General features: G+C 38.9%; 1 protein-coding gene and 1 non-coding gene across 5 annotated transcripts in view; one reads left to right on the top strand and one right to left on the bottom strand.

Moving 5' to 3' along the window:
- The window catches only part of LOC134224830 (matrix metalloproteinase-2), a 727,658-nt gene that overhangs the window by 45,145 nt on the left and 659,725 nt on the right, over positions 1-22,788 (bottom strand). The window lies entirely within an intron of this gene.
- Positions 1,031-1,137, top strand: LOC134228231 (U6 spliceosomal RNA). The gene has a single exon (XR_009983893.1). It is a non-coding gene; the product is annotated as a U6 spliceosomal RNA (small nuclear RNA).

Raw genomic sequence — 22,788 nt, 5'->3', positions numbered from 1 at the left:
ATCCGGAATAAAGTCAGCGGTGCGTTGATTAAAGTCTCCATAAATGTACTTTGACTTCAGGTGGAAGTTACGATAAAATTTCTTCCGCAGTTTTTAAACAGCTTTCATAAGAAATAGTTTGCGCATGGTCCGGTGGAAAATACACAGAAGAGAAAACATGGGTTTCTCCTGCGATATAAGATTTCACCCAGACGTGTTCAAAGTTCTTGTATTTTTTGGTAGTTATTATTTCTGAATCAAAATTTGTGGAGATTGCAATTAGAACTCCACCGCCAGACTTTTTGTTAGATTCTGAGAAATCGCGGTCATCCCTGAATACATTAAAGCTACTTCCAAAAAGTTCCTCACGCTTTCATCCCAGCTGGTTTCAGTTGCCAAAATAACCGAAAAGGACGAGCTTAAAATGTTATTATGAATTTCCTTAATTTTGGCTGGGCTTTTACGCAGATCGTTTTATACGTGACTATTTTACAAGGATGTTTTTTATTTACCCCGTTTTTTTCATGCTGATATCAAGATTCACGCGGATGTTTTACAAGTTTTTCTACGAGGATTTTCAAAAAAGTCCTGGAACACGAGGTAACCGCGAAAAATTGATTTGTTGGTGAAGCCATTTTTACACGATTTTTGAAATATACGCGGAATGTATGTTCCGAGTTAAAACGGACTTCAGTGCAGCGTAATCAGAAGTGATTATCATTGCACTTATTAAAACTGAAGTTCTTCAAAACAAGAATTTATCAATCAATCGCTGGCTTCTCTCTCGTTGAAGAAATGTTCTGTTTATCAAGAAGGTTGATCCCGTCTTAGCCAATCGTCTATAACGATGCGAAGCTCAAGTAGTGTGGGCACTTCGTCAAGCAAACATACGTGATTCCATAATGGAAATTTGGTATCATGACTGACGATTTAAAAAAAAGTTAGATTCGTCCAACTTAATGCCTTAAACATCGAAATGTGTTTGACATCACAATATACGCGCCAAGATAAAAGATAATATTTTTATCATCAAGGTAAATTATGTTTCTTTGTTTTTGCTTCGGCAAGACATAAATCAAAATTGGAATGATACAGAGAAGATTAGCATGGTACCAGCGCAAGCGTGACACGCAAAATTGTGAAACGTTCCAGATTTTTTATTTTATCTTTTTTAAAGAGCTTTAGCCTAGACATTAGAGCCAGGCCATATCGGAGAAATACCTGTGTCCCATTCCTGGAAGTTGGACCAGTTTAATTTTGATACATTGATGATCTTTGAGCTTATATCGGCCCAAATAGTTAATTATTCAACAGAACATTACTGAGTTCGGGTTTGCACGCCATTTTCAGCTGTTTAGTAATCGAATATTACGATTTTTGACAATTCACGCACTGATGTTGCCTCATGCTGTTTTGATCACTTTCTTGAACTCCACGACAGTTGCTTACGTCTTGGCAAAGTCAAATGTATCGCAAACTACCCGAGTAGCACACATATTGCAAGTTAGTTGCCTCAACTTTTATGTGACCGAATTGCAGCAACCAAATCTGTGGAAAATATGCTATTTGGGTATCAGCCGAAAACATTTTACAGAGAATTTAGGTCGCCTTACCGCCTATGAAGAGAAGAAAAACAAATGGTCGCGAAACACATTTCTTCTAATATTACCCAACTGTGAAACTACCGAAACTATTGCCAGGTTGATCGATCTCTGACCAGGCAGCAAACTGTGGTCCCCGCGCAATAGCGCACATCGTAAATCGAACAAAAATTTGAGCTCGGGAATGTATGTTTCGTATAAACACCGTTCCAGCGTGTCACCGACCCGGTTATGTGCACCGAACAGTTCCTAATCAATAGGATCGCAATTTCCGCACGAGAGATTTGTCGAAACGTCTATTCCCACGGTGTCGCGGTTTGTTTGGGTGGACATGCACATCAAGTGAGGTTTACTCAAAGTTTCAAATTAATTTAACAATTATAATTGTCAGTTGTATTTTTCCATCTCAAATACTCATTGTACAACGCAAAAGAAGTGTGTTGACCGAATTAATTAGTTCGGCATAATAGTGTGGAATTGACTAAATGGGTAAGATAGAATGGAACCTAATTTTCAATAGATTTTGAATCTCGTGTTCAGTTGCCGCAGCACCAACTTAGACTACGCACTCAAGTGCGAAACTAGATAAATAAGCCGGGGTGCTCCCCTCGTCAACATGAATTTATTCATTCGTTCCACTGAACTCTGGATGCTGTTTGATTTCCAACTTTGCACACTGAATTGATTCGTTTTGCCATTTATTGGCACCAATTGAGCTGGTGATAGTTTTTAGTCAGATCGCATAAATTCATGTGCCGACAATTGAAGACCGATTCGCAGTTTTCAACTGGATGGCATATATTTATTCTTGTCTACTTTGTGTTGGATTTTTTTATATGAGTTTAAATCAGGACTGGATATAGATTTATGTTGGTTTTGATTAGAAATTAAATTGAATTTCAGAAGTTTTCGTTCAGACATATTATCAAAAAATGGAACAAAATGGTAATACATATACTATATACTAGAAAATGGAAGTTCGGACAAAATTCCCGTGGAAATAGGGAATAATTTCACTTGTACAATGATTTTTTTTGTAATCCCCCGAAATTCAATTTCTCCGGAAATTTCAAATCCAATTCTTAAAAAATTCAGAAGAATAAAAAGCTAGATTTTAACGGGTTTCACCTAGAGGATGTGTTTAGCCACTAGACGGGTACTAAGTTTTCCTGAAGGGTATACATATACGCTTCTCTGGGACTAGCAAATTGGTTGTGGGAGTTCCCCGGCGATGGCGACGTTCGCTCCTCCCCCGCATTGTACCAGATTTGTCCAATCTAGATGGCAACATACTTCCGGTTCTTCCGTTTATGAAGCATCGCTGCGCCGTTGCTGGGGTAGATTCGAGTTAAATTACTGCGAAAATGGCTCCATGGAGTTGCCATAAAAAGAGCATCTTGCTTTTAATTGAAAATTAACAAAATTATTATGCTCGTTTATCAGAGTTTCTCAGTGCGGGGACGCTTTCGCACTGGGGCGCATTGAAAATTGAAAATCCTCCTTCCGGTCCGGAAGAAGGTGTTACTCGGGCAAAATGCTTTCCATCTCCCTACGCTCGATAACAATTTCAGAAGCCATCGACAAAGTCTTCATCTTTCGAATTGCGAAACATATTCTCGTTTCGTGTGGCTGTAAATCGTTCGAGGGCATCAGCATTTATGTGGCTGCCCCTTGTCAACAGGGGCATCCAGTCTCTCGATTTTATGCGACACGGACGATGAATTCTGATGAATCCCTTACCCCATCCAGCACGGAAGCCATTCATTGTAATAATTTTTATTTCCCAACATTAAAATATGACGTGCATTGAGTGTCCTTCCTGGGGATGACGACGGTCGCTTCAGCAGCAAAACTAAATGAAAAACCACCGACATCCATTGGGGGTCATCAACGCATTCAGTGTCTGCCAGTCTGTATGTGCGGGATTGTGTAGTTGCGATGGCTGAGGAGTCCACCCGACCGGAGGATAATTCAAATAAATTTAAGTGAACCGAGAGTAATTTTCACTCCGGAGTGAAACGCGTAGAAGAGTTCTTGTCCTTCGGAATGGATAAATTTTATTACCATCCATCTGAAACGGTTCATAAGTCATCCGGCCCCGAGTGCCAAGTGGAACGCTACTTAAACGGCAAGCAAGTGGATGCTCGGAATGGGAAGTCTTCGGGGAAATCAAATGAAAAATACCACTTGAATGACAACTGGTGGGTTCTTGCGAGGAATCATACGTATGTGGGAGATTCGGAATGGTGACATTAAAAGCATAAAGTAAGTTTAAACGTTATGTGCCATGTGAGGTGGATATGGATTTTCTTAACTCATTTATCTTAATGCCAAGAATATATGAAGATGTTAGGATCATACAGATACTTGAAGTTTAATACAGAGAAAGAACGAAATTGCATAATTATAACACAAATGTTTACAAGTTTCACTAATCTTTTGAAGGTTTTGCAGCAAATTGAACACGAGACGCTTCTAGAAGGTAAGGCTTCTAGCGGAGCAAACATACATGATAACTCAAAATGTTACGGGTAGCGGAAAGGGTAATTAGGTAATCTAAAAATGTTCACGTAAACTATGTTCAAACAAAACTATGAATTTTGAATTACGTCTATGAACAGTTCAAAACATTGAATACCGTGAGGCATTATTATCCGTACACTTAAACACCCCAGTATATGAAAAGAAAATAGAAATCGAATGCAAACGTTTGTCGTTGTTACAGAAGCACAAAGGCCTCTACTTTTGAAGTGTTCAATATTTGCACATTAAAAACTACAAAAAACATGATAAAATAATAAATTAAACACCCCCTGAATCGAAATCCGCCATCGCGGACGGATTTCGAATCAAAGGATCAAAATCCGTACAGCTGTTTTTTAATTAAATATTTATATTAAAACAGACTAATTGACTAAACTACAACTGTAAATAATTCAATACGCACCTTAAGAAGCGATTCCTTCAGTTTGCATCCCGCTTATCTTACTTTATTATACGCAAATTGCATTTAAAACACAGTTATTTTTGGTGCAATTATGTTTTACACGAAAACACATGACGCCAGATATTCCGCGTTTAGAGGGTGGCGATTTGTTTTTGATCTATGTTGTTTAAATTCCAAAGCCTACTTTTCATCTCATTGGCTTAAAAGCTTACTGTCAAGAATAAGAACAGGATAAGATAAATTATTTATAAATAAATTACCTCAAACCCCCTTCAATTGATTAATATCGAATAAGGTAGACGGAATTCAATGCTCTGCTCTGCTGTAATCTGACAAAGTGACATAAACGAAATTTTACAAAAATGGTGTTAACGAGTAGTACTCATCGAGCTCTTTAACAGAAAAAAAGAAAACTGGTATGTTGTAATTTGGCGCATACGTCACTTTTTCAGATTACGGCAGTGCTGTACGGATTTCGGTACCTCAGGTATATCATTACAAACCCCAGGTAAGCAAAATGGGCAATACTATCTCACTAACATGTGGTACCTTGACAGTATTTGAATTTGTAGGGGCGATTTATGGCATAAAATTAAAAGAATCATCAAGATTGCATGTATTTTAGTAGTGCGAACCTGGGCAGAATAGGTTAACTATTTGACTTGTGACTACTAGTAACTGCTAGAATTGGAATCCAAATAAAATTCCATCAATTTCATACTTCCTATCACACTGGCAAGACGAACCTATGTTCCTCGAACCCAACCCCAAAAACTGCAATACATTCCGCATGAACTCGTGACAAGTTCAGGGGTATATTCGGGTTGCAGTGGGCGAATTATTGTATCATTATCCCCCCCTCTCTGCGCCAGTGTGATCTAATAATTCAATTCCAAATTTTCAAAACGAATTATGTGCTTTTGTAAACAAAGATTCAAACGTCGATTTGACGAATCTGAAAGTAGTCCCACGCAAACCAAGACCATCAACTGGTAGCAGAAGCCTTCACTTACGTTTTGATGCCATTGGTTTGCGAGGGAGCAGAGACTTTATCTTTCGATGAATTTTGGGGATTTATATATCCAGAAATTTGTTTAAAACTGTTGAAAATTTCAATTCTTGTCCTACCCAGTAAAAATATCACAATCAAGGATTCCCGTTCATGCAATCCCGATCAGAAAGATGTATGTTACGGGCCTTTTGACCCACCCACCCAAAAAAAATGCTTATTTAGCTACTGGGTTTTGAGGTATCTGCCGGTCCGATATTCGTTGGCGGCGGCTTGAAACGGCGTGGTGATTTTTTTCACTACGTTTTTCCAAGATTTTTTTTGCATTTTTTCAGGATATTTCAAGATATTGAAAGAAGAATTGTTTGATTTTCGCATGAAAAATCTGATGAACTCAAGGATGAACTTCTTCAGAAAAATCTGGAGAAAACCCAAAATTGGGTAAATATTTTCGGATTGTTTGAAGTTTCCAGAAATATTTGGAATTACCAAGAGAAGCTCTTTTGAATTCCCAAATAAAATTGTTTGGAATTTCAGCAGAAATTTTTTTCGCAAGTTACAAATTTTAGTCGCAATTTTCAGAATTTTCACAAAACAAAAGTTCCTAACTTCTACAGGAAAAACTTCGGAAATTTATGAAAAGTTCTTGTTAAGTTTCTGTTGAGTATTCTTCCAAATTTACACAGAACATTATTGATAATTGTAGTAGAGTGCGGCTGGTTGGATGGGTGTTTTACCGTTGGCTTTCTCAGTCTAGAATAATAAAGACGACTAGTTTGGCATGGCCAACGTTAAAACAGCCAATTCTTAAGAATTTTCGCGGGAGACTCTAAGGAGTTTTCGAGAAAAATTCGCTGGAATGTTCAAGAGAAATTCTCCGTAAGTTTAATGGAAACTTCTTTAGAATTTCCGCGGAAGATTGTCAAAATGATTCAACAAAAAATTGTTCGAAATTATTGGAGTTCTACGGTAAATTCTTTGTACCGTAGACGTTCGATAACTGAAAGTCATTTAACTGCAATGCTTTTAACTCCATTTCGAAAGTTACATCAGTTTTGCAGTTATCTAACAGCTGACAAAACTCTGTCAAAGTCAATGATAACTGCATAGCGGTTAACAATCAGATGCACTTCTATTTTGACGACGTCTGACAAGTGTTTGATATCTAGAATGCGTCATGTTGCAGTTATCGAGCGACTAGTGTATTGTCCGTAAGAAATTCTTGGGGAATTCCATTGGCCGAAAGCCGTATGTCCGAACTGGTAATTTGGCCGAAAAAGTCGTTTTCCCTAACAGGTCGTTTGGTCGAATAGGTCATCAGCCCTAAAATGCCGTTTGGCCGATATGGTCGTTTGACAGAATGGGTCATTTGTCCGAAATATCGTTTGGGCCAACAGGTCATACGGCCAAATGTCAATAACGAAATGGGTAATTTAGTCCATAATATCCATCCGTTTGGCGTAATGACATTTATGTTGAAAAGACTAAACCGTCTAAGACGAATTAAGTACTGTCCATTTAATTCCACCAGTTAATTTTCGTTATCTTTGCAGATACGTATTTCGACCACAACTGTGTGGTCGTCTTCAGTGTCTTGTACTTGACTCGACTTGTCGACAAGTCGACTCAAGTACAAGACACTAATTTGACCACACAGTTGTGGTCGAAATACGTATCTGCAAAGATAACGAAAATTAACTGGTGGAATTAAATGGACAGTACTTAATTCGTCTTAGACGGTTTAATACATTCCACTAAACGAGCTTAATATATTTTTTTTGAAAAGACTGTTGAACAAAATTTCGTAACCTCTCTACTTTTAAGTCGATACTGGCATTTAAGCCAAAAGCCATCTTACCAAATCCCATTAAACCGAATTGAAAGTTTATCCGAAAGTGTTATTAGATAAAAAATGGTTTGACCAAAAATGTATTTTTACCGAAAACGACATACAGCCGAAATGAACATTCAGCCGAACTGGTAATTTGGCCGAAAAAAATCGTTTAACCAAATAGATCATTTGACCGAAAATGGTGTTTGGTAGGAATGGTAATTTGGCCCGAAAATGTCCTTTCTGCAAAACAACCCTTCTGGCCGACCGACATTTTCTTAAGAAAATTATTTTGAGCTTTTTAGTGGAATGTTTTCACTTGTCATAAGACGAGTTTTTACAATCCCATTGAATTCCACCACTTAATTGTATCTTGACTACGTATTTCGACCTCAACAGTCAAGTACGAGACACTGAAGACGGCCTTACTGTTGAGGTCGAAATGCGTATCTGTCAAGATACAATTAAGTGGTGGAATTCAATGGGATTGTAAAAAATCGTCTTATGACAAGCGACATTTTCTGTCAAATGACCCTATTCGGATAAACGTCTTCTTTGGCAAAATGATCAATTCAGCCGAACGACTTTTTTCAAAGAAGGTTGCAGAAAGGACATTTAAGGTGACACGGGAAGCACTAGCAATCATCAAATCGTCATCATTTTCATCATTGAATGCTTAATTTTTTTCTACAACAAATATGATTTTGAAAAAGTATCACCGGCGCGTGCTTACTCGCAATCTACATGCTGATACATTTACAGTTAGATCAAACATCTGAAAACAGAAATACGCCGCTCCAAAGTTGCGAGGTGATTATGCTAGAAAGAGACGAAAGATAGGAAAAATAACACAGTGTTTAGTGCCTCCCCGAGTCACCTTAAGGGCCAAATGGCTATTTCTGCCAAATGCCATTTTTTACCATACGGCATTTTTAGTCAAATGATGTATATTCGGTCAAACGACTTTTTCACCCGAACGGCATTTTCAGTCAAATGACCTGTTAGAGTAAACAACTTTTTACAAGTCCGTCCAAATTTTCCTTTTGGCTGTACATCGCTTTCGGCCAAACTACATTTTCGGTCAAACCAGTTTTGATCTGATAACAGTTTCCGTGAATCATTTTGCTAAATTGTACCTGGCTAGATGTCTTTTGGCCTGAAGTCCAGTATCGACTTAAAAATAGAGAGGCCACGGAATTTTGTTCAATGGTCAATTGACAAAAAGACCTTTTCGCCAAACAAGTGGTCATTTCTGACCATATTACCCGTTCAGTACGAGGTTCAGCCATTGAAATTTGGTCGTATGACCCAGTTGGGCCAAATGACATTTTTGGCCAAATGGCCCATTCTGTCAAAAAACTATTTCTGCTAAATGGCATTTTTGGGCAACGATGGTTTCGGCCAGACGCTCTATTATGGCAAACGGCTTTTTCGGCCAAATTACCAGCTCGGACGTCTGTCACTTTCGGTCTTAATGGAATGGAATGAAATTTTTAATCGAAAATAGAAAGAATTTTCTGAAGAAATCCCAAAACAATCCTCAAAAATTCAGAGCATTTTTCCGATGCTTTAAAGTTGGCTATGCCAAACTAGCCGTTTATTGATGGACTTCTGCGAAAAAAATCACTCTAATAAAGGATAAAAAACTAACCGTCTTGATTAGTTTAGATTGGGGAAGTCAACGTTAACACTAGGATTGATTCGCTAAAAAATCTTACGCGGATACATTCGTGCAGAAAATCGAAAATTTAAATTTTCAAATGACTATATCTCAGTGGTTTTTCAACCGATTTTCTCAGTTTTTTCACCAACCTCTTAGCCATCTCTTCTAGTTTCTGGACATTGCGAGTATTGTATTGTAAAATATTTTTGCTGTGGGAGCTAGAGCTGTGGGAGTAAAGCAACGGATTTAGAAAAATGCGATTTTGGAGATATACTTATATTTAATTACCAAAAATGATATCTATTCATATAGTGATGATGGAAATGATAAAATAACACATAAAAGACATCGCCTGGAACATGAGAACACATTTTAAGCATCCCTACTATGCCTACGATGATAATTCGGTGCCTTTAGGAACCACTTTATACTACAGGATGTATGACGCTTCAGAAAATGTTTTCAAGCATGCTGTCTTCTGTGAACTTGTTAAAATAAATGTAAACTATATATGAAACATGTGTGATAATAAATTATGATGTTCTAGGATCTCCGAACTGTACTGGAATTTGAATCAAATGGTCTACCGAATCAACCAAGGCTTCCATGATGACCACAGCCGCGGTATCAACCCAATTATGTCCTCCGAGTATTTGTCTTTTCGTTGCGTCTCAAATCCAGGCATATGAGATGTTGTAGGATCTCCAAATCGTCCTGAAGTTTGAGTAAAATGGTCTATCGAATCAACCAATGCATCCATGATGCCCCCAGCCACGGTATCAACCCATTTATGTACTCGTAGTATTTATCCTTCTCTTGCGTCTCAAAACCAGGCATTTGAGATGTTGTAAGATCTCCAAATTGACCTGGAGTTTGAGTAAAATGGTCTATCGAATCAACCTAGGCTTCCATGATGTCCTCAGTCGCAGTATAAACCCAATTATGTCCTCCGAGTAAGTGTCTTTCATTTGCGTCTCAAATCCAGGCATAGGCGATGTTGTAAGATCTCCTTGATGATGAATCTACAGCAACATGAGATCAAAATATGTAGATCTCATGTTGCTGTAGATTACTAAATTGAATAATATGACATCAAACTGTGTACTTTTTTTGTTGCCGGAAACCAATAATTTAGTTTTCGAATTGCTTCGACAGCAGAAATAGTTTTTGAATCGATGTCACAATAAGCTAATTCTGCTATATGTTTTTTTATTTTAACCGTTAAAACGACCAAAAAGATATCAAATTAAGTGAACATAATCGATGATTTCAAAACAAGTTATCAATTTGCTCTTAAGCTTTGCTCGGGTAGGCTTCTACCAAATAGTCTTTTCGGTTAAACGATTCGGCATAACAACTTTCAGTCTTGTGAATTTCTGCCGAACAACTCTTTTCTGTTCAAAAATTCAATTTCAATTAGATTTTTATTTATTTCAACGAGTACTCCTTCGCAATTTTCACGCTTAGTTTTTACGGAGAGCTCTTCGAAGTTTTAATAAGATATTGTATGGAATTTTCATGGAAATAATTGGCATCTTCACGAAACATTCTCTGGAGTTTCAACGAAATGTTGTAGATGTTGAGATTTATCAGGAAATTATACGGAAAATCCAATGAATCTTAGGAGTTTCCACTGAAAATTGCAATCGGCGTGGAAAATTACAGATCAGCGGCGGGACAAATTTTAAACGGCGGAACGCCGATGCAAAAATGTCGGCGGCGGCGGCGTGCCAAAAACTGCTGGCGGCGTTGGCGGGGCGCGGTGGCGCACATCTCTAACTGGGTTATTCAATTATCTATTGCATTTGAGAAACCGGTTTCCATTGAAAACTGCACACTAAGTAAAATAAACTTTTCGCAACGTGGGTCGCGAAATATTAAATGTGATTCATATTTTTGTTCCTATTCCGTGCCACAAATATATACAAGCTTTTAGATTAGGATCTAAGTAATGAATGGATGATTAGAGAACAACAAGCTTACGAAGTCAATGGCCTTCTTTTGTTATCAGAGATTTTAGCAAATACAAATTCACATTCAATCCACATCCGTTCCAAATCCAGTTCAAACCCATTCCAAATCCGTACATTCAATCCAACTTTTAATCTCACGTATAGTACACCATCAATCCGAACTTCAGCATATTGATGTTGACCTTCCGAGAAAATGCCTTGCAAATGACGTTTATCTTAAATTTTGCAAAATCTGAAATATTATACCCAAATGAGAGACGCGTAAACTAGTACTGCTACCCAATAACTCCAAACTAAACTTATGCAAAACAAATTCGAACAAATTCGATATAGGCGCATACCTCCATTTGACTGCATGCAAAGTGCACGTATATGACCTACACTTTGTACACTTATTCGCTATGATATACGATCTTGTGTTTGCTGGGCGTCGGAAAATGGTTTGGGGTTTGGAAAACCACAAGACGCGTCTCGAAGACGGTCCTCGAGACGCGCCTTGTGATTCTGCTTTGAGCTTGATTGACTGCTCGTAGTTGCTACTCCATTATGACCAGATCAGCTGTTCTTGCACAGGGAACCAACAGATGTTTGCTTGGGACTAGCACACATCTTCAATGTACAAGTACTGGTGATCTCATTTGTTAGGTCATACTGGCGCCTGCCACGTCAGAATGCATGTCAATGTAGGGAAGGGGGAGGAAATGATGATGCAATCACTCGAACACTGCAAGCCCAATATACCTCTGCACGCCACGAGTTCATGCGGAATTTGTTGGAATTTTTGGGTTAGGTTCAAGAGGCAGAGGTCCGTCTTGGTTAACGAGCTGCCAATGTGATAGATAGGAGAAAGCAACTGATGGAATTTCTAATTGGATGTAGGAAACGAGCTCTATAGTTTATTTGCAATTCTAGCAGATACTGTTAGAATACTCAAGTTGAAGGTATAGGAATAGTAATGGAAACGGGTATGGAATCCATTTCCAGTTCTAGCGATTGCTAGAAAGTATGAGGCAGAAGCAGTAGCCATATGACTACCAAGCCCGCTAAGACGCGCCTTGTGATTCTGCAATCCACAAACCATTTTCTGACGGTCTTCGAGACGCGTCTTGTGATTTTGCAAACCACAAACCATTTTCCGATGGTCTTCGAGACGCGCCTTGTGATTCTGCAAACCAAAAACCATTTTCTGACGGTCTTCGAGACGCGTCTTGTGATTCTGTAAAACAACAAACCATTTTCCGATGGTCTTCGAGACGCGTCTTGTGATTTTGCAAACCACGAACCAAAGACGGTCTTCGAGACGCGTCTTGTGATTTTGCAAACCACAAACCATTTTCCGATGGTCTTCGAGACGCTTCTTGTGATTTTGCAAAGCACAAACCATTTCCCGACGGTCTTCGAGACGGGTCTTGTGATTCTGCAAACCCAAACCATTTTCCGATGTATTCCAACATGCAGAAATGTACTCCATCGCGCGCTGCTGCCTCGACCGCCACAGGCGCCATTGTAGCGAAACAAGCAACCGATAATCCGAATGCTGCAAACGAAATGGTTCGCCCGCGCGGGAAAGCAGCTTTTGCACTTTCCCATGGTTGGCATCAGTAGCAGTCAAGTGAAACTTTCTCTCGAGATTCTCATTTTGTTTTGCTGCTGTTTGTGATTAGGAAGACGCATTATTGAAAATAAATCAGCTCTTTTTGAAACCAACTTTCTATACCAAAGAAAGCTGATCCGAGAAGAAATTTCTTCAATGTACAAAATACAGTTGCTTTGTTACAGCAAAAACATCGCAACGATATCCTTAAATTATTCAACGTCTCTACCTTGCGGTTGTGTCTCGTACACAACCCTTCTGATTTTTTTCGATTTTTTTTTATGAGATTAAATTTGAAATTTCATTTGTCTTCTTCTCCTTCTTTTTGGTATAACATCACCCACTTGGACATTGCCGCTTCATTAGCAAAGTAACAATTTTTGCATTCATCTATTGTGAGGCTAACACGATGACACTTATTATATCCGAAACTCGCAGCTCAGCAGGTACTGATGAGATCAAATTTACAACACCAGAGAGTTTTTGACGTAGGACTTACGTCTTTCTTTACTATACTGGGTGTCATTTAGATTTTTGGAAATCAAGAGCGTTACGCTGGAAGGGAAGATTTTGAACGCTACCAGCACCTTTATCTTTCGATGGATTTTTAAGATTTATATATCAATCGACTCGGACACTCTCCAGCATTTTGCCTATTTCATTGAAACTTAAGATTATTAACGATGAGCTATTGAAAATTTCAATTCTTGTCAAAGCCAGTAAAAATTTTATATGTAACCAATCCCGTGCATTCCTAACACGGACATCAGAATGCCTACACAGCGACAGCATGCAGTCACCAGCAGTAGAACTGCCGGTGGGTCTGCGAATATGCATGAAAGAAGTGGGCGCATTTTTTTGTCATTCTGTGCTTGATGATGGTCGGATGCAGTGGTGTCGGTTGCTATGGATGCAATCGCCCATCGCATCGCTCGGAGTTCACGGCTAGAGGCCGATGATGGCTCATCCACGAAAAGTGATTGGTTTCTTAATCCACATGATCCCGGAATGGGTACGAGTCATGTCATATGACCATATGTTAAGTTGTGCTTGGTACTAAATGACACGTACATTAAAACATGGTTAAAAAAAATCAACTACACTGATGAAAATAAAAATTTGATTAAAATAATTACTTTCATTTATTTGCAGAAGGCATTAGCAATTAAAGATGCACAATCAGCAATAGTGTTAATATCGCTTTCGTTAATTTCGCTGTATTATAGTAAATCTTTAAAAACAATTCCGCAAAAAATAATTTGCAGAAGAATATTTAAATAAAGTTTATCTTATTCGTTGTTTTTCATGTTCTGAGAAATTGTATTATTAAATTTGCCGTAGACTCGGAGTTTGGAATCAAAACATTAAATAATTTTTCGTTGATGTATTATCAGTACCTCCTCTATTTTAGTAGGGTTACTGCTCGTTGACTTGTTCTTATTATTGTGATTTTTTCAGCAGTAAGCACGCATGTTAGCAAAGAGAAGCAACGAAATTGGTGCTGTATTTCTTTGTTTGGAAAACGGGATAGTTCCCCCAAAATAGCACATTTTGCCCAAGTTTGAAAATTTTATAAATAGAATATTTAAATTTCAAATACTATCATCAATAAGAAATCTATGAGTGCCCTACATTCGCTTGAGTAAATAAGGGCTTAAAAGTTAGAAACAAAGCAATTCTAATTATGTATTTAATTAGGGGGAATGACGGCTTTGGCAGGTTTTGTTCTTTTATTGTCAGGGGGGTTTTTTGACTGATTATGCTCAAATTTGGCCTAAACATTCTTTGCATATCAAAGAATATTGAGGCCAAATTTCTTAAAATTTGATCGACAAAAACCCCCCTGACAATAATAGAACAAAACCTGCCAAAACTCATCTTCTATTAGTTATTTCCAGAGTTTTGAATAAACAAATTGCTAATATTTCTACATAGCATGGAAGTTGTCGTTTCCAATATCAATACTATAATCAAACTCCATGGATCCAAAAATTAGAAGTTAAATGTAAATACGCTACGTTTATACAAGTCCTACGTCTACTCGCGGTTATGTTGAAAACATTACCCATTGCTCGTTTTTTTTCGATCCGCGCGTTTGCGTCTCCGATGATAATTTTTGCATCGTGGTTTGAGTTTTTTTTCGTAGGCTTAGAATGCATACTTCACGTCATCGGTCTTGTCGTTCGTTGGTGCACGCACACCTAGTTGCATATATTGAATAATTTGTCATTTATTCTCAATACGCACTATGGAGTCAGCTCCACATTTTGTTATGTAACCAACGCTGAAGCATTTGCTGACCACTTGAAATTCAAGTTCTCCGGTTTTGGGCTGCGTATTTTAAATCCTTCTGTTGGCCTCGGGCTGAAAGTCTCCTTAATAAAGACACAAAAAAATCCTTCTGTTTTTCTCTACTTTGGCCTTTCTTAGTAAGTAAAGTATCTTCAATAGGTTATGAGGTTATAATATCCGATCTTCTCTAACAATGCTCGTACTCTGGTCAGACACTAAGGAGAGGCAGTGATAGTTGCTGGATATGAGGGGTCGATTTTACTCATCCAGGTACGCGAAGTACCAACAGTACTTAGTACTTATGTACGGCACATGTCGATATTCTCATGCCATATAATTTCATTTGCGCTTAATATTGTAAGCCAACTAAATGCATCCAACATGATGCACTTTTATTTTTATTGAATCCACCATTAACGCCGTTATCGTTCATAATGATTAATGATGGATTATGATCGATCCTTTTGCACATGCATATCCAATCCACCACCCATCCTGGATGGTATCTGATGAAGTGCGATACGGCGTCGATTTTTCTCGCACAGCTCAATATCCGACAGTTGCACACGATGATGTTGACGACGACGCTGAAACCCGTTTTATTGCAACACATCGCGTCGTCGTACCAACCGACCGGTCGGTTGAGGCAATAAAAGCGCGCGAAATATTCACACATCCAAGCGTAAAAAGTGCCACTGCATTAAGCGTCATTTTTACGTTATTTTTCTATGGCTTCCAGCAATATAAGGTGGTACGGTTTATTGCGGGAGCGCTATCTGAAATTGAATCATTCGGTAAAGTACGGAGCACTTCAAACTGATATCCACGGAATAATGTCGATAAAAAACGAACGGAAAGAGTTGCAAATTATGAACATCATACGCACTCGTTATCATTAGCTATGGCATGGACAGGTTTTAATTGCTTTATTTTCGAGCACGCATTACTTGCAAAATGTTATCCAACAACGACTAAAACATATTTTCGAAGGTGTTTCACCTTTCCTACATTGCGAAATGTAAATCGGCATAACTTCATCCGAAACTTCGACTACATCAATAAACGTCAAAGTTCAAGTCTTTCCCAAGTATCTTGTTACACACTCAATGATGCTGGATGATGTAATGCCGGAAAGTCTATTTCGTGTCATTTTTTTCTTTCTTCGAGAGATCGTCCTCCAGAATTGATTAAATTTACTGGAAAACTTTTCCACCCTTCAAAACTTCCAACAAACTCCTCGTCCATTACACCTACGCCAGATCGAGCAGACATTTTCTCCAGCACTTTCACCTAACATCCAGCCCAGATGGTCGCATCTGAATATTTAAAATAGTTGCACGCTTTCTGACACCCGGTTCTGCCGTGTTCCCTTTTTACACATACCTAACCTAGCCGAGCACATTCCAATAAATTGGTACGCCTTCCCAGCACTTATACAGCTTCTTTTCATTGGTTGGCCACCTCTGCCTTGTACACAGAATTCTCATTCGCGTCACGAATCAGAACACTTCATACTTCACTACAGGTGTACAAAATACGGGCGTGAAAGAGCCAATGGTCCAGCCCGACCGTTGTTATCCGGGGGATTCCCTCGATTTCATCGCGTTGACCCAGTGTCGTACCGTGCCTGCTCGAGCCTGCAAGCCGATGAGCCTTCGTCAAAAATGTTATTATCGATGGCATCCGGAAGGGGCCGGCCAAATCGAGCTGGTCTGTGTTTTTTTTCATTCACCCCCGGGGCCATTCCACGTTGGACCTTATGAAAATCGTCTAATTTACAGTCCGTGAATTCAAGAAATCATGGACTCGAGGAAATGCCTAGATGTGATATGACTGTTTGTCACAAAATTTGTGTGCTATATCACAGCAACGTACATTTTTTAAAATTTTAATCATTTTCCTAAAATAATGTGATCCTTCCCAAGGATATTCATATTGCGTTGGTAAAGAATTGAACTCGATCCAACATGGAACAACCCAGGAGTTCAGTTTATTTTTTACTCTCCAACCCGAGCTGAAACCCAACATCAAGCTCAAACTAAATAAAAACATCGAAACCTGAATGGACCGGGCGGCTGCCGTTGCTGCTGCAAAATGCTTCTCTCGCTTTACCATTTCTCCTTCACGCTGGTTGTGAACCTGCCAAGTTGCTGATAAACCGAGAGATGCGGAAGTTTGTTTTTCTGTCTGTTTGTCCTTATTCAGAATTTTAGCACCGGCATTGGCAGCATCACCAGTAAAGTGCGGTAGGTATGGCAACGACACGCGCAACGGGGCTTTGGTTCGAGTAACACGACCGGTATTTGCAACCATGTTGCAAATAGAGCGAGAAAAGTTTCCCATTTTCCGCAGTTCCTGCTGGCGAGGCCCGGCCGGCCGGCTGGACGGCCACACCTGACTCGGCTGTCATTGCATTGCACTGCCGGTGGGAAAGGGTAAATTGCGAGAAATGAAAACGGGAAATTGCGACAGTGACTACGGACACAAATAATGTACATACGTATATAGATTTTGAGTTCCGCATGGTAAAAACTTGTTAATGTTTGATTGGGTCATGTTACAAAGGTACAACTTCGACATGTGAAGAAGTTATCGCATTTTAATTAAAATATAGACATTGCAAGCTTTGTTGAATCTATTGAATACATACAATACATCTTCTAATCCCAGTGCGTGTAAACAGTTCAGAAAACTAAATCCGATTGCATTCAATCGGAATGAACACTTCGATATACACGGATAAAAATAAGAAAGTAATTAATTTTTCTTCAATCCATTCTTTTCAGAAAAATAATGATAAAAATTATGTTCAGCAAGAGCAACAAAGTTAAATTTTTCATTTTTTTCATATATTATTTTAAATGGTGCATATAGCTCAATTTAGAAAATAATCAGAAGGTACTCCATTTGATGTGATTTGATCAACATTCCACGTTGACAGTTTTGAATAACGATCTACGGATCTCGGATCTGCCGCAGTGAATGGCACGGGAACTTGCTCCTAATCCGTATGAATTTATCTACATTTCTGCTTTCTCAGATTTTTCTTCCAATCTCTTAGCCATCTCTTCTAGTTTCTTAACATTACAATATATTGTATCTTGTATTGTTCCTTCCCTGGTGTACCACCAATAAATTTCCAATCAACAAAGCGAGCCGCGAATTCAGATTACTCCGTTGTTCAAAGTTTTACTTAGGCGCCAATCATGCTAATGCTTGATGCAAAACTTCACGTTACAAAAAGTTTGCCCGGTTCAAGCCCTGTGGCAACTCGTGGGAACGCACAGAAAAATCATGGGAGCCAATCATAACTCAGCGACGCGTCTAAAATTCATTACGATTTTCTTGAATAAAAAAATCAAATACGTTAACATAATATATAGCTCACATTACAATTTAATTTCTAAACGGCCGTAAATTGTGAGCTAATTTTGTATATGACTTTGCATTTGATGACAATTTGGAATATGTTTGTCTATCACCTAACAATGTTTAAATGAGCATTGTCACTAAAATGAAAGTGCTATACAAATGAATGAAATACGATGCATAAATCAGATCACTTCTACTCGCGAAAGTAAAACAAATTGTTTATTCGAAGAAATATTTACTAAAATCTATTTCATTACATTTGCAAAACCTCTCAATCTGCAACAATAGCAATGTTCAGTAGGCTCACATTTCGACAGTTCTCATTACTCGATTGGCCGCTTTCGTATATCTCGCATTATAGGATCCCTAGATTTACGTACATCGACTTAGCAATTTTTAACCTGGCTAACAATCATAATTTTCATATTAAAGTGAGTTAGCTTGTTTCAATTTAATTATAACACAGATGCACTACGAATATAAAGTGAAATTTAAGACACATCCACAGAAAGGGTAAAAAATAAAGATGGTTGGGGTTTTCGAAAAATAAAACAGTTCCTGAAACTTTTAATCTTCTGATGCAAGACCGTAATGAAGGAGGATGGGTTCGATTCTCGGTTCGGTTCAGAAAGTTTTCTCGACTGGGCAGTTTTATCGTGCTTGCAATGCAAAAATAACAACACAGCTCCGAAGCTTTGCAGTTTATAATATAATGCCAAGAAAAAAGTTGAAGAACTTTAAAAACTCTGCGAGGATTTTGAACTTTCTACTAGTTTAAGAAAATATCTTTAAAATATGGGACCCTAAGTGAAATTTTGCAATTCTAATCAAAATTCTATAAATGAAAGTGGCAATATTAGGTGTCAGAAGTTTGAAATTCTGAAATTTTAATTTTCTGTTCTCAAAAAAAGATTTTTTTTATAGAACATTTGAGAATTTAGAATCTTATGATTTAAATTGAGACACATATTATAATACTGCGTTGTGCAGCCACGCCTACCATAGATCAACAAAAGTATACATCGCTACAAACTAGATTATGTTGAAGATGGTTTCGAGACGAGACTCGGTATGGACTAGACTTTTTTTGTCTAGAAAAGTCATGTATGTATATCGATTTTTCCATGATAAACCGATGTAGCTAGAAAAATTCTGAAACTGAAGCTATACAATGATGGTTTCCAATGGTTTACAAACCGCCGTTGGTTGATTGGTAAACATGCCTGCCTCTCACTCCAATGTGTCTGGAGTCAATCTCAGTCGGTACCGTTGGTATTTTAAAGGTCGAAAAAGGGGGATTTCCAACCCCCTCCCCCTTTACACCTTATTGACTTTTTGAAAACTGCCAAACATGTCGATAATTTTAAAGAAAACTCGCGCTGCACTCCTCTCTAATAGCATGTCAAAATGGACGCCGAGATTGTCACAAGAAGCTTGGTCCGTCAGTAGTTCCGTTTCTATTTGCCCATAAGGACGCGATGCATGCTATAGAATCTGTCCCAAACTTCATAGATCTAGCTCTGGCCAATAACGAAGTAGAAATTATGATTTCGTCAACATGTTATGTTATGTTTGAAAATCAATTTTCACTGTATCAATTGATGGACTTTTTCGAAATGGGCGTATTTTGACCTTGGGCTTTGAACAGCGATTATAAAATGTCACGGTGACCTTAACCTTATAAGAATCGTGCTCTTTATTCAGGACAACAGATGTGCTCAATAGAAAAAAATGCTGTTCTATCTGGTAATAACATCAAATAAACGAAATAAACTGAATAAAAAGAATAATAGTTTGAAGATCAATCCTAAAGTGAGTATTTTTTGCAATTATCCGCCATTATGCATTTTCGTCTCAGGTACCCCCAGAGACCAACAAAGGTACCCCCAGGGGTACATGTACCCCAGGTTGAGAACCACTGCCTTAGATGGATTAAAGCAGGGTGATGCACTCTCGAATCTTCTGTTCAATATAGCGCTCGAGGGAGCGATTAGGAGAGCTGGTGGGCAAAGAAGCGGTACCATTATCACAAGATCGCATATGCTCCTGGGATTTGCGGACGATATCGGTATTATCGGGATTGATCGCCGTGTCGTGGAAGAGGCTTTTGTGCCTTTTAAGAGGGAGACAGCGAGGATCGGACTCACGATCAAATCAACGTGGGTTCATTAGTGGTGGTGGTAGCGAAATGGTGCTGGATGGTGAAACATTTGAAGTGGTAGAAGAATTTGTGTATCTTGAAACATTAGTGACGTGCGATAATGATGTTACCCGCCATGTGAAAAGGCGTATAGCAGCTGCAAATAGAGCTTTTTACGGACTTCGTAACCAGCTTAAGTCCCGTAGTATGCAAACGAAGACAAAATTCGCGCGGTATACTACTCTGATTCTTCCGGTGGCTTTATACGGCCATGAGACATGGACGTTAAAGGAGGCTGATCGGAGAGCTTTCGGAGTGTTTGAGCATAAGGTGCTGCGGACAGTACTCGGCGGTAAACAGGAGAACGGTATCTGGCGGCGTCGCATGAATCACGAATTGTACCAGGCGTATAAAGGGCTGGATATTATTAAACTTATAAAACACGGCCGACTACAGTGGGCTGGGCACGTTGTTCGTATGCCGGAAGAACGTCAAGCGAAAATAATATTTAGTAGAGAACCCGGAAGAAACCGCAGGCTTTGTTGTTAGGCCACGTACACGATAGCTTTTTGCAGTTGAAGAGGACCTGAGGGCGCTCAATGTTCAGGGCGACTGGAAGCGATTGACCCAGGATCGAGTCCAGTGGAGAAGGATACTCCATTCGGCGTAGGTTCATCGAATAGCTGTAGCCCATCAAGTATCAAGTAAGTGTTTAATATAACGCTTGCTAACGTTAATCATCTTTCTCTTTCACGCGCACGGAGGGGATGGGATTTGTTTTCATCGAGAAACGCTTCCGTTTCCCGATGAAAACAAATCCTATTCATTCTGTGCGCATACAAGAGAAAGATGATCAAAAGTCAGCAAGCTCTATGGTTTCGACCGAAAATAACGAAGAAAGTGGATGGTTTAGTTGGCTCATGTACGCTTGTATTTATGGAGTTTTCCATGATCGACACATTCCGATCCCAATCTTTATGCGACGTATGCTCACCTAACGAAGCACGAATTGACGAGACTACTACCTTATTCACACGTTCGGCGGGGTTATTCTGTGCATGGTAAACAGCATTTTTATGGTGTTCGATGCCGTATTTCTTGAGGAAACTTTGAAATTCTCTGCTAATCAAAAGACTACCGTTATCAAAAATTATAGTCTGCGGAACACCGAATTTGATAAAAATAATTTTCTCAATAAATTCACACATACGAGAAGTTTCTGCTTTTCTCATGGGGTGTAAGAACACGAATTTAGAATACCAGTCGGATACTACGAACAACACAGTAGGGTAAGGGAGGTATTTTGGACCACCAGTTCGACGGCTCATATTTTGGACCACTGAGTGCAAATTCATCTTGGTGGTCCAAAATAAGAGCTCCCGTAAGGGTAGTCCAAAATACATCCTTTACCCTATTACCAGATTTGGACTGAGGTAAAACATCAATAAAATCCATCGAAATTACTCGGAATGGAAAATTCGCTACCTTCGGCTGACCCATCGGAGCCCGAGTATTCACATTTAAGGGTTTAAACGCTGCACAAGATCGTATGTGCTCTTTAATCTCCTCGCGCATATTTTTCCAAAAATAATTTTCCGTAATTCGATTGATAGTTTTTGAGACACCTAATTGCGCAAAATCGTCGTGGTTTTTTCGCAAAACATCCAACTTCTCATTGGGAGAGACAACAAGTTTCCAATTGTAAAGCAACCCTAAATTTGTTTGCTGGTAACGATAAAGTTTGCCGTCTGGGATCTGATATTGAATAGGATCTTCTTGAATAAGCTTGAATAATTTGTCATACCAAGCCTGATATTTATCTCTGACACTGATCTCCATCACACAACTGATTGCTCTGGATAATGCATCCGGCACTATATTGTATTTTCCCTTTCGGTGAACAACTACGAATTCAAATCCTTGAAGTTTTAATGCCCATTTTCCTATTCTTCCACTCGGATCTTTGAGATTCATTAGCCATTTGAGAGATTCGTGATCAGTTATCACTGTGAATCGAACCCCATCGATATACAACCGGATTTTTTGCACAGCGAACAACACAGCAAGACATTCTCGTTCCGTACTGCTATACTTCCTCTCAGCGGCAGACAACTTCTGACTCATATAGGCAAACACCTTCTCGCCATCTGCGTGATGTTGCCACAGGACGGCACCTACTCCTACATCGGAGGCGTCGCATTGAACGTAAAATTCGAGATCATAGTTGGGACATACGAGAAGAGGAGCTGAGCACAGAGCACTTTTGAGTTTCAAAAATGTGTCGTTAGCTTCTCGGCTCCACGAAAATTTTAGTTTCGGCCGTTTGAGCAACTCAGTAATAGGCGCGATTCAATGTTGAGACATTTTTAATAAACCTACGATACCAG

Source organism: Armigeres subalbatus, chromosome 3 (assembly GCF_024139115.2).
Source record: "Armigeres subalbatus isolate Guangzhou_Male chromosome 3, GZ_Asu_2, whole genome shotgun sequence".
In the NCBI taxonomy this organism is placed as follows: domain Eukaryota; kingdom Metazoa; phylum Arthropoda; class Insecta; order Diptera; family Culicidae; genus Armigeres; species Armigeres subalbatus.
This window is presented reverse-complemented; position numbering and strand designations above follow the sequence as displayed.